Raw genomic sequence first — 11,627 nt, forward strand, 5'->3', positions numbered from 1 at the left:
CTGGAGAGGATGTGGAGAAATAGGAACACTTTTACACTGTTGGTGGGATTGTAAACTAGTTCAACCATTATGGAAAACAGTATGGCGATTCCTCAAGGATCTAGAACTAGATGTACCATATGACCCAGCCATCCCATTACTGGGTATGTACCCAAAGGATTATAAATCATGCTGCTATAAAGACACATGCACATGTATGTTTATTGCGGCACTATTCACAATAGCAAAGACTTGGAATCAACCCAAATGTCCATCAGTGACAGACTGGATTAAGAAAATGTGGCACATATACACCATGGAATACTATGCAGCCATAAAAAAGGATGAGTTTGTGTCCTTTGTAGGGACATGGATGCAGCTGGAAACCATCATTCTTAGCAAACTATCACAAGAACAGAAAACCAAACACCGCATGTTCTCACTCATAGGTGGGAACTGAACAATGAGATCACTTGGAGTCGGGAAGGGGAACATCACACACCGGGGCCTATCATGGGGAGGGGGGAGGGGGGGGAGGGATTGCATTGGGAGTTATACCTGATGTAAATGACGAGTTGATGGGTGCTGACGAGTTGATGGGTGCAGCACAGCAACATGGCACAAGTATACATATGTAACAAACCTGCACGTTATGCACATGTACCCTAGAACTTGAAGTATAATAATAATAAAAATAAATAAATAAATAAATAAATAAGATATTTTGACTTCGAAACTCATGCCAAGTAAGAAGACATTGTATGATATACACAATGTGTACCTGGAATACAAACAAATTGACTTGAGGTCATCTTATTCTTGGATAAAAATAACTGTATATTGAACAAGATTATAAGTGTGCTGTGCTGCAAAAAATATTTTACCTTATAAGAGGTGTTAGAAGAATTACCAGGTGAGACTATATAATCTTGTGAAGTGAGTCATTAAACCAACTTCAAGTTGTTACCCCTTATAAAGCTCTGTGATTTTTGAGCTGCTTTTATTAAAGGCAAAACATTTTGTAGAATTTGTATACAATTTTATATTATGGATGATAGCAAGAAAATAAATTATTCAAAGCAAATATTGGTGAGAAACTCTGGCTGCTTAAAGGTATCCTGTTTTCCCACTAGGTAATTTCAACTTTATTTGCCTTGTCTTTATGTAATATTTAACAAATGCATCATGGCTATTCTTAGTTGCTCAGTAACATTTTTAGTACATTTCCAAGCAATTCAAATAATATTTCACTATTTAAAAAGTGATGGGTTGTGCCAATGGTACACATTCCTTAATAACAAATCTATCATTTGTCATATTTTACCAAATCTAAGACCATTTATGAAAGACAAGAATGTTAATTCCTTAGCTTTTTGACATGATGTTCAAGACATTCAGAAGTGTTGCATAATGAGACTTTCAGAGCATATCATATTCTTTCCTATTTGCCAAACCAAACAGAAGTTAAGATTATTCTGATTATTTAGAAAAGGTAAATGATTTCAGAAAAGTGAAAGTTGTGTATACACATACCCAAACAGATAGACACACACACAAGACAAGCTAGCAATAAAGATACATATTTAAACTAATCAAGATTAGCTTTTTAAATACTTACTCTTTTAAGAAAATAAGCCATCAAAATTTGTATTATTAATGTGTTCCCATCATAATGTGACAAGGCAATGTGCTGAGAGCTATTTTTGCCATTATCCTGAGTCGATATTAGGGAGTGGCAGATAGACTTTGCCTGTATTTTGGTTAGAATTTAGCAGAGATTTCTTTATCTGTGGCTCATCAAATGCTCCACAGAATCCTGGTTGTGTGAAGATGAGGGAAGGTACAATTTCAGATTGTAATTCAAAGTGTCCACTATCCAATCTGTCTACCTAGTTCTGAAAGCTTTAAAATGAGACATAGGAAAAAATGCCCTGTGTGTTAACTTCTTTTTCATCTCTCCAAGACATCATCAGACACTCAACAGTGGCAGTGTCTATCAAAAGATCTTATCCATGAACACAAAATATCTTTCAATTTATTTATGTCATCTTCAATTTTTTTCAAAAATGTTTCAGAGTTTTCAATTTACAAGTCTTTCATCTCCTCAGTTAAATTTATTCATATTTCTGATGCAATTGTAAACGGGATTATTTTCTTGATTTCTTTTTCTGATACTCCATTAGTGGTACACAGAAATGCCACTGATTTTTTTTTTTTTTTTTTTTTTTTTTTTTGGAGACAGAGTCTTGCTCTATTGCCCAGGCTGGAGTGCAGTGGCACGATCTCTACTCACTGCAAGTTCGGCCTCCCAGATTCACCCCATTCTCCTGCCTCAGCCTCCCGACTTGCTGGGACTACAGGCGCCCGCCACCACGCCCAGCTAATTTTTTGTAGTTTTTAGTAGAGATGGGGTTTCACCATGTTAACCAGGATGGTCTCGATTTCCTGACCTCGTAATCTGCCTGCCTCGGCCTCCCAAAGTATTGGGATTACAGGCGTGAGCCACCGCACCTGGCCGCAGCTTATTTTTATATGTTGATTTTGTATCCTGAAATTTTCTTGAATTTATTTAGTTTTTCTAAAAGTTTGTAATGGGGAGTCTTTAGGGTTTTTCATATATAAGATTATGTAATTTGTAAATAGGAACAATTTAACTTCTTCCTTTCCAATCTGGATGGTTTTTATTTCTTTGTCTTGCCTAATTGCTCTGTCTAGAAATTGCAACACTATGTGAAATAGAAGTAGTAAGAAGAGGGTATCCTTGCCATGTTCCTTATCATAGAGGAAATGCTTCAATTTTTTACCATTTAGTATAACACTCTGAAACATCTTTTATAAATGCACTACAGTGTGGTCACCACATTCATTCACTGAAATAGCACTGATCACAACATGGCTAACAGGAAGCACTCTTACGGACATCATTTATGCATTTGCTTTTAAGCATTTCACTGTATGTGTGGTCACCACATTCATTCACTAAAGAAAAAAGAGCCAAAATAATTAGTTCTTAAATCACAAGTTGTTAAAACATGACAGAGTTTATATTACCAAGAAACTTTACCCTCCAGATGTGGTATTATCTCTATTTAAGTAAATATGTGTTATACATACATCAGTAGAAACTAAAGCTAGGAGAGTTGTAAAAGAATATTACAGAGTACCAGTTTAACACTGGCAGTGTCTTAATTAAGCTAAGTGGAAGTTTGAATGAGGAAAACCACAAAAGCTTTAATTATATGCATATTTTTATAGCTCAGCAAAATTTCAAATAAGCGAAGCGCTTCTGAAATCCCAAATGTGTAGCAACTGATGATTATATACAATCATTTTTACACACTATTAAGAAAGCCAGTGAACCATTAGCAGTAATAAAATAACACACTATATTAATAATAAAGTCTGTGATATGAATGTTAATAAAAAAGATTAATCCAATATCCCTTTACACCACATTTTGTGAAATGTTGCTTGATAAAATAATCAAATTTTGAAAATAATAACACCTCATTGTAATTGTAGTTTAAGACACTCTTTAAAATGTTTTTATGTAATCATTGTCCTCGTACATAGTTACATTTGACTGCGGATTTTTTTTACTACAATTAAAAGATTATAGTACTTATTAATTCATTCTTAGGCTGTTACTTAAAAAAAATTCAAAGGTGCAATTCTTTGATTTTTTTTGTTAACCTTTTAGTTGTATCTTTACTTCTGAATTGCAACGTTAATTCTGGGGTCTAGGACCACACATATTTCTTTTAGCTTAAAGTACACTAAAATATTTGACCCCAAATGACAAATGCCCTGATAGGGCCTACAACAGAGTATAAATAAAGGCATACTGTAGCTTTACTGGGAAATAAAAAGAATTCAGAGGGTCCATTTACATGTGTCTTGGGAAGGAAAGAAACAAACTTTAGCCTTCAAAGCCCATCCTTTTCTTTTGACTTGGGAGCAGAGAAGAACCACCATTATCTCTAAGAGGTTAAGAACAAGGAATAAAACAAAGATTGTTGAGATAGTGATAGTTATTTTCAGTGTACTCATAAATGCAGGAAAGAAACATAAAAATGACAATAATGATTCTTAAAAATGATAAATATTCTACCAAAAATACACCAAGTTCTCTGACCTAATCTCTGTCACACACACATGCACACACACACACACACACACACACAGCATGCTGAAGCTAGCTTGCATGGCTTGCTAGACCTAATTGTTAAATGCTTAGATATTTTGCCAACAGTTTGTTAAAATCTTGATAGCTTGAAATTGGCCTTGGTGGGAATATTTGTACCACAGAAATTGTTAAATGCTAAAACTCAGATGTTTTTGTTTGTTTTTTAGTGATTAAATTTAACAATACATCATCACCTTTAGGGCTTTTATTTGCTTGCTTTTTTGTCCTTTACTTTCTGGTCTTCAATCTTTTGGTTGATTCCTTGGAGAGGCAAAAATTTGTACTGTGTCTCGTCTTAAACCTTCACTTCTTGATGAAGACAAGGAGACTGTGTATATTGTCAATCATCCACTTCATATCCCCTTTTAACAAAGAATACCACAGTTTAAGCAATGGCACTTTAACTTTTGCCAGTTATGTAGACAAAAAGATAATAACTAGCAGCCATCCACAGAGAGGCACTAGCCACCAAGTGTCTTTTCTAATATGGCATCAGCTTTATGAGGGATATAAAATTTCAGAAAGGAACAAGAGGAAAATAATTTTTAAAGGCACAGGACTATTACCGCTCCCTATGAATTTAAAGGAAAAAAATATTAGACTAAATATTAAGTAAGATCCAACTCCCTTTTCTCTTACCCCCTGCTTGGATTTACTTCTGCTCCAATATCACTTGTAACAGACTCTGCAACAACAGCAATTAATACAAACAGTTGGAATCCCAATCACCTGTCTTTGTACAGGAGAGAGAATCAGTGTCAGACAGATGCAGACATGAGTTAAATGGTACATTTCCAATATTGGATGGACTTTGTAGCTCTTCAGTCAACTTCCTGAAATCATACTGACAGGGACAACAAGAAGGATGTAAAATAAAATAATCAGTTGATGTTCTTACAGCTACTAATTGTTTCTAGAAAGTGGAATCAATCAAATAAATTCAGAACAAACATCCTAACTGGCAATTCCAATGTGTCAGGTCTTCACTCTACCCAATATCTGTGCAACATTTGACATTGATATTTTATATTCGTGCAATGAATGCTGCTTTATTTTGTGTTTGCATCTGTGTCCTTGACCTTCATTAAATAATATAGTTAACAAGTCTAGTATCATGTGTTGAATACAATCAACAGTAAAGATATGTCTTCTCCTCCTCGCTCCTCCAGCTCTTGGTAGTCCTGTTTACTTCCATGGCTTCAAACAACACCATTAGGAAACTTTGGCTCCCTTTCTCCTGCTCCACCCTCTTTACTGAGCCCTAAACTCACAAAACCAACTGTCTTTTGATTACTGTCTCATTATCTTCCCTTGCAAAGCAAAATCTAACTTCCTAAAAGTAAAATTATTATCCTCATCCTGTTAAAATCTCCATCCTCCAGCCTTCCCCATCTTAATGAATGTTATCATTTTCTTTCTTGTGGTGAAAACAAAAAACCTTAAAGACAACTTTGATTATCTCACTTCCTTGCTCAGAACTTCCCTTTTATATTTCAAATCAGTCTCTCTCAAATCTTTCAGTCTGTTCCTACTGCGATTAGAATATTTTTCAGCCCATCTTCTAAATAAGACAGAATAAATAAGACTACATAAATCAATCTTATTTTTCTGGTATTCAATTTGTTTCTCATCTGGGGCTACAGAAGCTAGTATGTATCTTCAGACACTCCCATAACACATGAAACAAAGCAATCCATCTAAAAAATGTCAGTAATAGAGCCCCCAAACTGGCCAAATTTCAGCATATTCCTACTATTACTGTCTTCTCTAGGCTCTCATACTTCACTGGGATAATGTTAACAGTGGACTTCTAACTGCATTTACTCAATCGAATGTATGTGCTTTTCTAATCCATCCCCACTCTGCCACCAGAATTGTATTTCCAGAATCCTCTCTAAATTCTTGAACTCATGCTCTTAAACGTTTTCTATAGTTCCCCATTACTGATGGAAGAAAGTCTTAGCAAGGCTTTCAGAGCATGCCGTATTCCATCTCAGCTGCATTTTTCAAAATTTCACAATGACTCTAGTGACACCTCCTCTCTTAAGCTCCTTTCAGAGCACTTCTATTCTGAACCTTTGTTGATACTGTCTCTGCATCCTGGAATCCCATCTGTTTGATCACCTACTGAAATCCATGCAATTTTTCAAAGTCCAACCTCAAATAATTAGCTTAGTGAAACCAATCACACCTCCTTTTTAAAGAATTTTATCCAGCATTTCTTTCTCTCAAGTTCTCTAGCCTGTGCTTGGTAGTTTAGAACTCTGTCATTCTAATTGTTTTTTTTTTATTTATTTTTCAGCCTTCTATCATCTTTTGTTTCTATAATTATGTCAGCCATCCCAATGTGGTTTTCTTCTATCAAATTTGAAAGAAGAAAACAATTATTTCTTAATTTTTAATTTTAATGAAAATTAAATTCATTTCCTGGCAAAGTTCTTGACACATATGAGACACTTAATAAATTATACTTCAATAAATATTTTGTATTTAGAATAAGTAATTCGGCCAGTTTGGGAGCTCTGTTGCTGACATGATTTAAATGAATTGTTTTGTTTCATGTTTTATGTGAGTGTCCGAAGATATATTCTAGTTTCTGCAGCCCCAGATGAGAAGCAAATTGAGTACCAAAAAAAGCAATTTTGATTTATGTAGTCTTATTATTCTATAGCTCTTATTTAGAAGATGAGCTGAAAAATGCCCTCTCAAAGCTATTTTTTTCTTGGCAGATACTCTATTAGTGATAGACTAGAGTTAAAATAATGCAGATAGACTGGAATATTATTATTGATTTTTTTATAAGCCTATGCCAGTTTTCTCTGAATGACCAAATAGCATACCCTGTTTGTCTGGTTGGGAAGAGCAGAAAATTTCAAATACTCAATCTAATATAATAATAGCAAGTACATACTGTGGTGTGCCAAACGGTATTCTATATACTTCTCGTAAAATAACATGTTTAATTCTTAAAACATTCACACATGGTCGATACTCTTAATATCCCCATTTTACAGAGAATGGAATTGAGGGATTCGATGATTAACTGACTTGTTCAAAACACAGGACTTGTCAACATTTAGAACCAGGATAGAAACCCAGGCACACTGATCTATATTCCATCCTCTTTCGTGCTATGCTATGCTGCCTTTCATTAATTGATTAGAGGCATGTGCAACAGTAAATACAAAGAATCAAATAAAATGGGAACTGAATTGAGGTATTAAAAAGTTTAATAGAAGGGCAAATTAAAGAGTGATGAATTTTGACTGGATTGTCAGAAATTGACCCACAGATGAGAGGACCACTTAGAAAACTCACACATGAGCAGGGTTCTAACTCTTCACCACCTTAAAGGGAGATGATGGCCTTGTGGTTCTCACTATTCTTCAGATTCTAACAGCATCTCTTATTTCCTTCTACTTTTGCCATCTCACAGTATCATAGGCCCTTCCACACTTTTCCTGACTGCCTAACTATTGCAGAGTATAATTACATCAATAATTATTAAGCACTAGTTGGCGGCGTATGTAAAAACATATATTTCTTTAACTTTATAACAAAATGCTATTCACCTAGCATTTCTGAACTCAGTGCATTATCAACATATAATAAAAACAAACCTAGCGTCATACTTTTATAGAGTTAAATAGCAACCTTGACTTTCCTAAGAAATACTTTAAGCTTTACTACTCATGGTTTTGTGAACAAATGTCAGCTTTTACTGCACATTGCTTAAACCCTAGAAATTATGAAATATTTTATTTTAGCTACGTTAAGTAATAAGTAAGGATATTCAGGAAGTAATGATATTCAGGTAAAACACACACACACACACACACACACACACACACACACACACACACACACACACACATAATTGCTAAATCATTTATTTTAGCCAGAATCTAAATAGACTTACCCTTCTTTTACTAAATCTTCCAAAGATTGAGGCCGGGCGCGGTGGCTCAAGCCTGTAATCCCAGCACTTTGGGAGGCCGAGACGGGCGGATCACGAGGTCAGGAGATCGAGACCATCCTGGCTAACATGGTGAAACGCCCTCTCTACTAAAACATACAAAAAACTAGCCGGGTGAGGTGGTGGGCGCCTGTAGTCCCAGCTACGCGGGAGGCTGAGCCAGGAGAATGGCGTGAACCTGGGAGGCGGAGCTTGCAGTGAGCTGAGATCCAGCCACTGCACTCTAGCCTGGGTGACAAAGCAAGACTCCGTCTCAAAATCTTCCAAAGATTGATAACTCTTTCCCTTCTCTGATTACTATTACACATCATTTGAGAGGTCTTTGACATTGGTGAGTACACATTTTTAAATGAGATGAGGACTGGCTTCCTGGAGAAAGGAGAGAAAGATAGAAATAAAAGCTATTGAACTCAGCTTATCTTTGAAAAATTGACATTAAAATCTAAAATTTACCTATTTTGTATTTTCCAGCATGCAAGAGACTAAAGAGTGTGTGAGTTTTTGTGTGCATGTGAATAGAGGTGTGCATAGCAGTAACAGTTAATGATATGTGCCAACTTGACTGAGCCACAGGACACTCAGATAACTGGTTCAACATTATTGCTGAGTGTGTTTATGAGGGTGTTTCTGAAAAAAATAGCATTTAAATCGATACACCGAGTAAAGCAGGTGGCTTTCCCCAATGCAGGCAGGCACCATCAAATTCATTAAAGACCTAAACAGAACAAAAAGCTGAGGGAGGTCAAACTCACGCTGCCTAACTCCTTGAGCTGAACATTGATCTTCTCCTGCCCACAACCCTCCTAGTTCTCAGGATTTCAGACCTCGACTGGAATCTATATCATTAGATCACCATTTCTCAGGCCTTCAATCTGCATCCCCAATTTTCCTGGGTCTCTAGGTTTCATACTGTGAAGCTTCTCAGTCCCCATAATTGCATGAGCCACTACTTGACAATAAATACCTTCCTAGGTATAGATATATCTATATATCTCCTATGAGACATCACCGTAACTGTGACAATTTGATATATATGCATCCAATTCTGTACATATTCTGTTTCTTTGGAGAGCTCTGACTAATGCAATGGCTTTGTAAAAAATTTTGGCCCAATGCAGATTTGCAGTGTGTTATTAATTATGTTTCCTTTCCCTGCATTTTGAAATGTAGTTAGTCTATAGCTGTAAGCCAAGCTACAAGCCTTTTTACAACTTATTTCACCTTTTTCAAATATGGGATTTTTAAAATTTGGCATTGTATTGAGAAAAACTCCCAGGTCAGTAACAAAGGGAGCCAGTATGCTGACTATATCCCTGCAGCTCAGAACTGTGTATCATGGGGAGGTTTTCAGAGAGCAAATGAAACAGAGGGATAATGGTAACAATTATCATAAAATGGCCAAGACAAGTGGAGAAAAATATGCAGACTCCATTGACTTGCATAGCTGTGCCTCAGGCCAAGACAAGACAGACCAATCAAAGATGACTTGAATCCTGAGATCTGAGGAAGAATAGAATCAAATAACAAGGATAATCATGGCACTTAGTGCAGTTATAAGTGGTTCAATTAGAGTGCATTGATCTACCCTTGGGTACTCTTTTTCAAAAGGTAGACAGTTATAAATCATCCTTACAAAGCTTTCTTACAACTTAAAATTCGAATGACTGGATAGAGGTTTTTTGTAAGTGGGCAATGAGTTACACTTCAGAGCACAGGTCTTTGAAGTTTTTATATGAATGTGGTTAAGGTTTTACACTTTCAGATTCTCTGCATGTTCAATTTCTTTGCCAACTCTAGCTGATATTTCTTTACATTAACTAAAATAACTGTTAACATCCATTCAGCTTTTATAATTTATGGAAATTTACTTTAACATACAATATTTGATTAGTTATCACAACAATTCTATGAAGTAACAAGGGCTGCTATTACTATTCAAAATGTTCTGGTGAGACTGAAACTCAGAGTAATTAATGCATGTGAAATAACTAGGCCAATATTTGACATCTTTGCTCTTTTTAATATTATGTTCTTTCCAACTTCAGTCTTTCCCTCAGCATTAATCTAAGCAATCATTCTACCTGTCTGGGCCACCTTCATTTTCCATTCTGAATACCTACCATATTAAAAAATTATAACTTTCCTCAAACCTCAAATATATCCTCCTCTATCTTAGTGAAAGAACTGACTGTTAACTGCATAGGAAAAACAAATCAAACCTCTCAGGCAAAAATATCTTCAATTTTCTATTGCATTATTTATCCTCACATTCTCATGTCTTTTTACTTAAATTGAAAAAGAAGTGTATATCCTTCTGATTAGCTAATTTTGCTGTCTGTGCTTCTAATCTTGTACTATTTTGCCAATTGTTATTTTTCTTGTGTGTGTGTGTGTGTGTGTGTGTGTGTGTGTGTGTGTGTGTGCCTGTCTGTCTGTCTGTCTGTCTGTCTGTCATAGTTTGAGTTTCCCAGGAAAAGATTTTGAAACTCAGGGAACTGTATTCAGGAAGTTTTTAAAGTCCTTCTTTGAGATTAACATGTATGAAAAGTGAAGCAAGCAGGGTTAAAGAGTGTGATAAATTATATTGCAGTGCAGTGGCCACAAAGTTTCAGCATATTTTGTAGATACTCTAGAGTTGAGGTGGCCCTTCAAAGTTCTCTCAATTGAGGTAATGGGTTAAATTTCTCCCCTTCATTAAACGATCTTGGAATATGGACTGTCCCCAAAATGAGTGTAATCTTGGCAAATAAACTCCCTTCAGCCAACCACAAATTTTGAAGAAAGACTGAGTTTTGAGTTTCAGCAGCCAACACTTTTGGTACCTGAGGGTATACCACAGTGTCTCCTGTACTCTATTACTGTGTGGATCCTTATTCCAATTCAAGTCACTCACATATCACAAAGAAAAAGAGGGGAAGTTATCTCCATTTTTTTTCTAAGTGTCATTCTAGTTGCAACACTTTCTGTGATTTCTTAAATAGCTAATTTTATTTTATTATTCCCGGCTTTATTTTAGTTTAGTTGGCAATTTGTAATGATATATATTTAAGGTGAACAAACTGCTGATTTACTACACATATACATTGTGAAATTTCACCACAATCAAGATACGTAACATAACCGTCACCTCAAGTAGTTACCATTTTCTTTCCCTTGTCCTTTTCTTATCATTCTCTTCCTGCTTCTACTTCTCCTTCTCCTCCTTCTTCTTCTTCTTTTGCAATGGGATCACTTAAGAAATCCCTTCTTAGCAAATTTATTTTTCTTTTTTTTTTTTGAGATGGAGTTTCACTCTTATTGCCTAGGTTGGAGTGCAATGGTGCGATCTCGGCTCACTGCAACCTATGCCTTCCGGGTTCAAGCGAGTCTCCTGTCTCAGCCTCCTGAGTAGCTGGCATTACAGGCGTGTGCCACCATGCCCAGCTAATTTTGTATTTTTAGTAGAGACAGGGTTTCTCCACGTTGGTCAGGCTGGTCTTGAACTCC

Source organism: Macaca thibetana, chromosome 4 (assembly GCF_024542745.1).
Source record: "Macaca thibetana thibetana isolate TM-01 chromosome 4, ASM2454274v1, whole genome shotgun sequence".
Classification (NCBI taxonomy): domain Eukaryota; kingdom Metazoa; phylum Chordata; class Mammalia; order Primates; family Cercopithecidae; genus Macaca; species Macaca thibetana.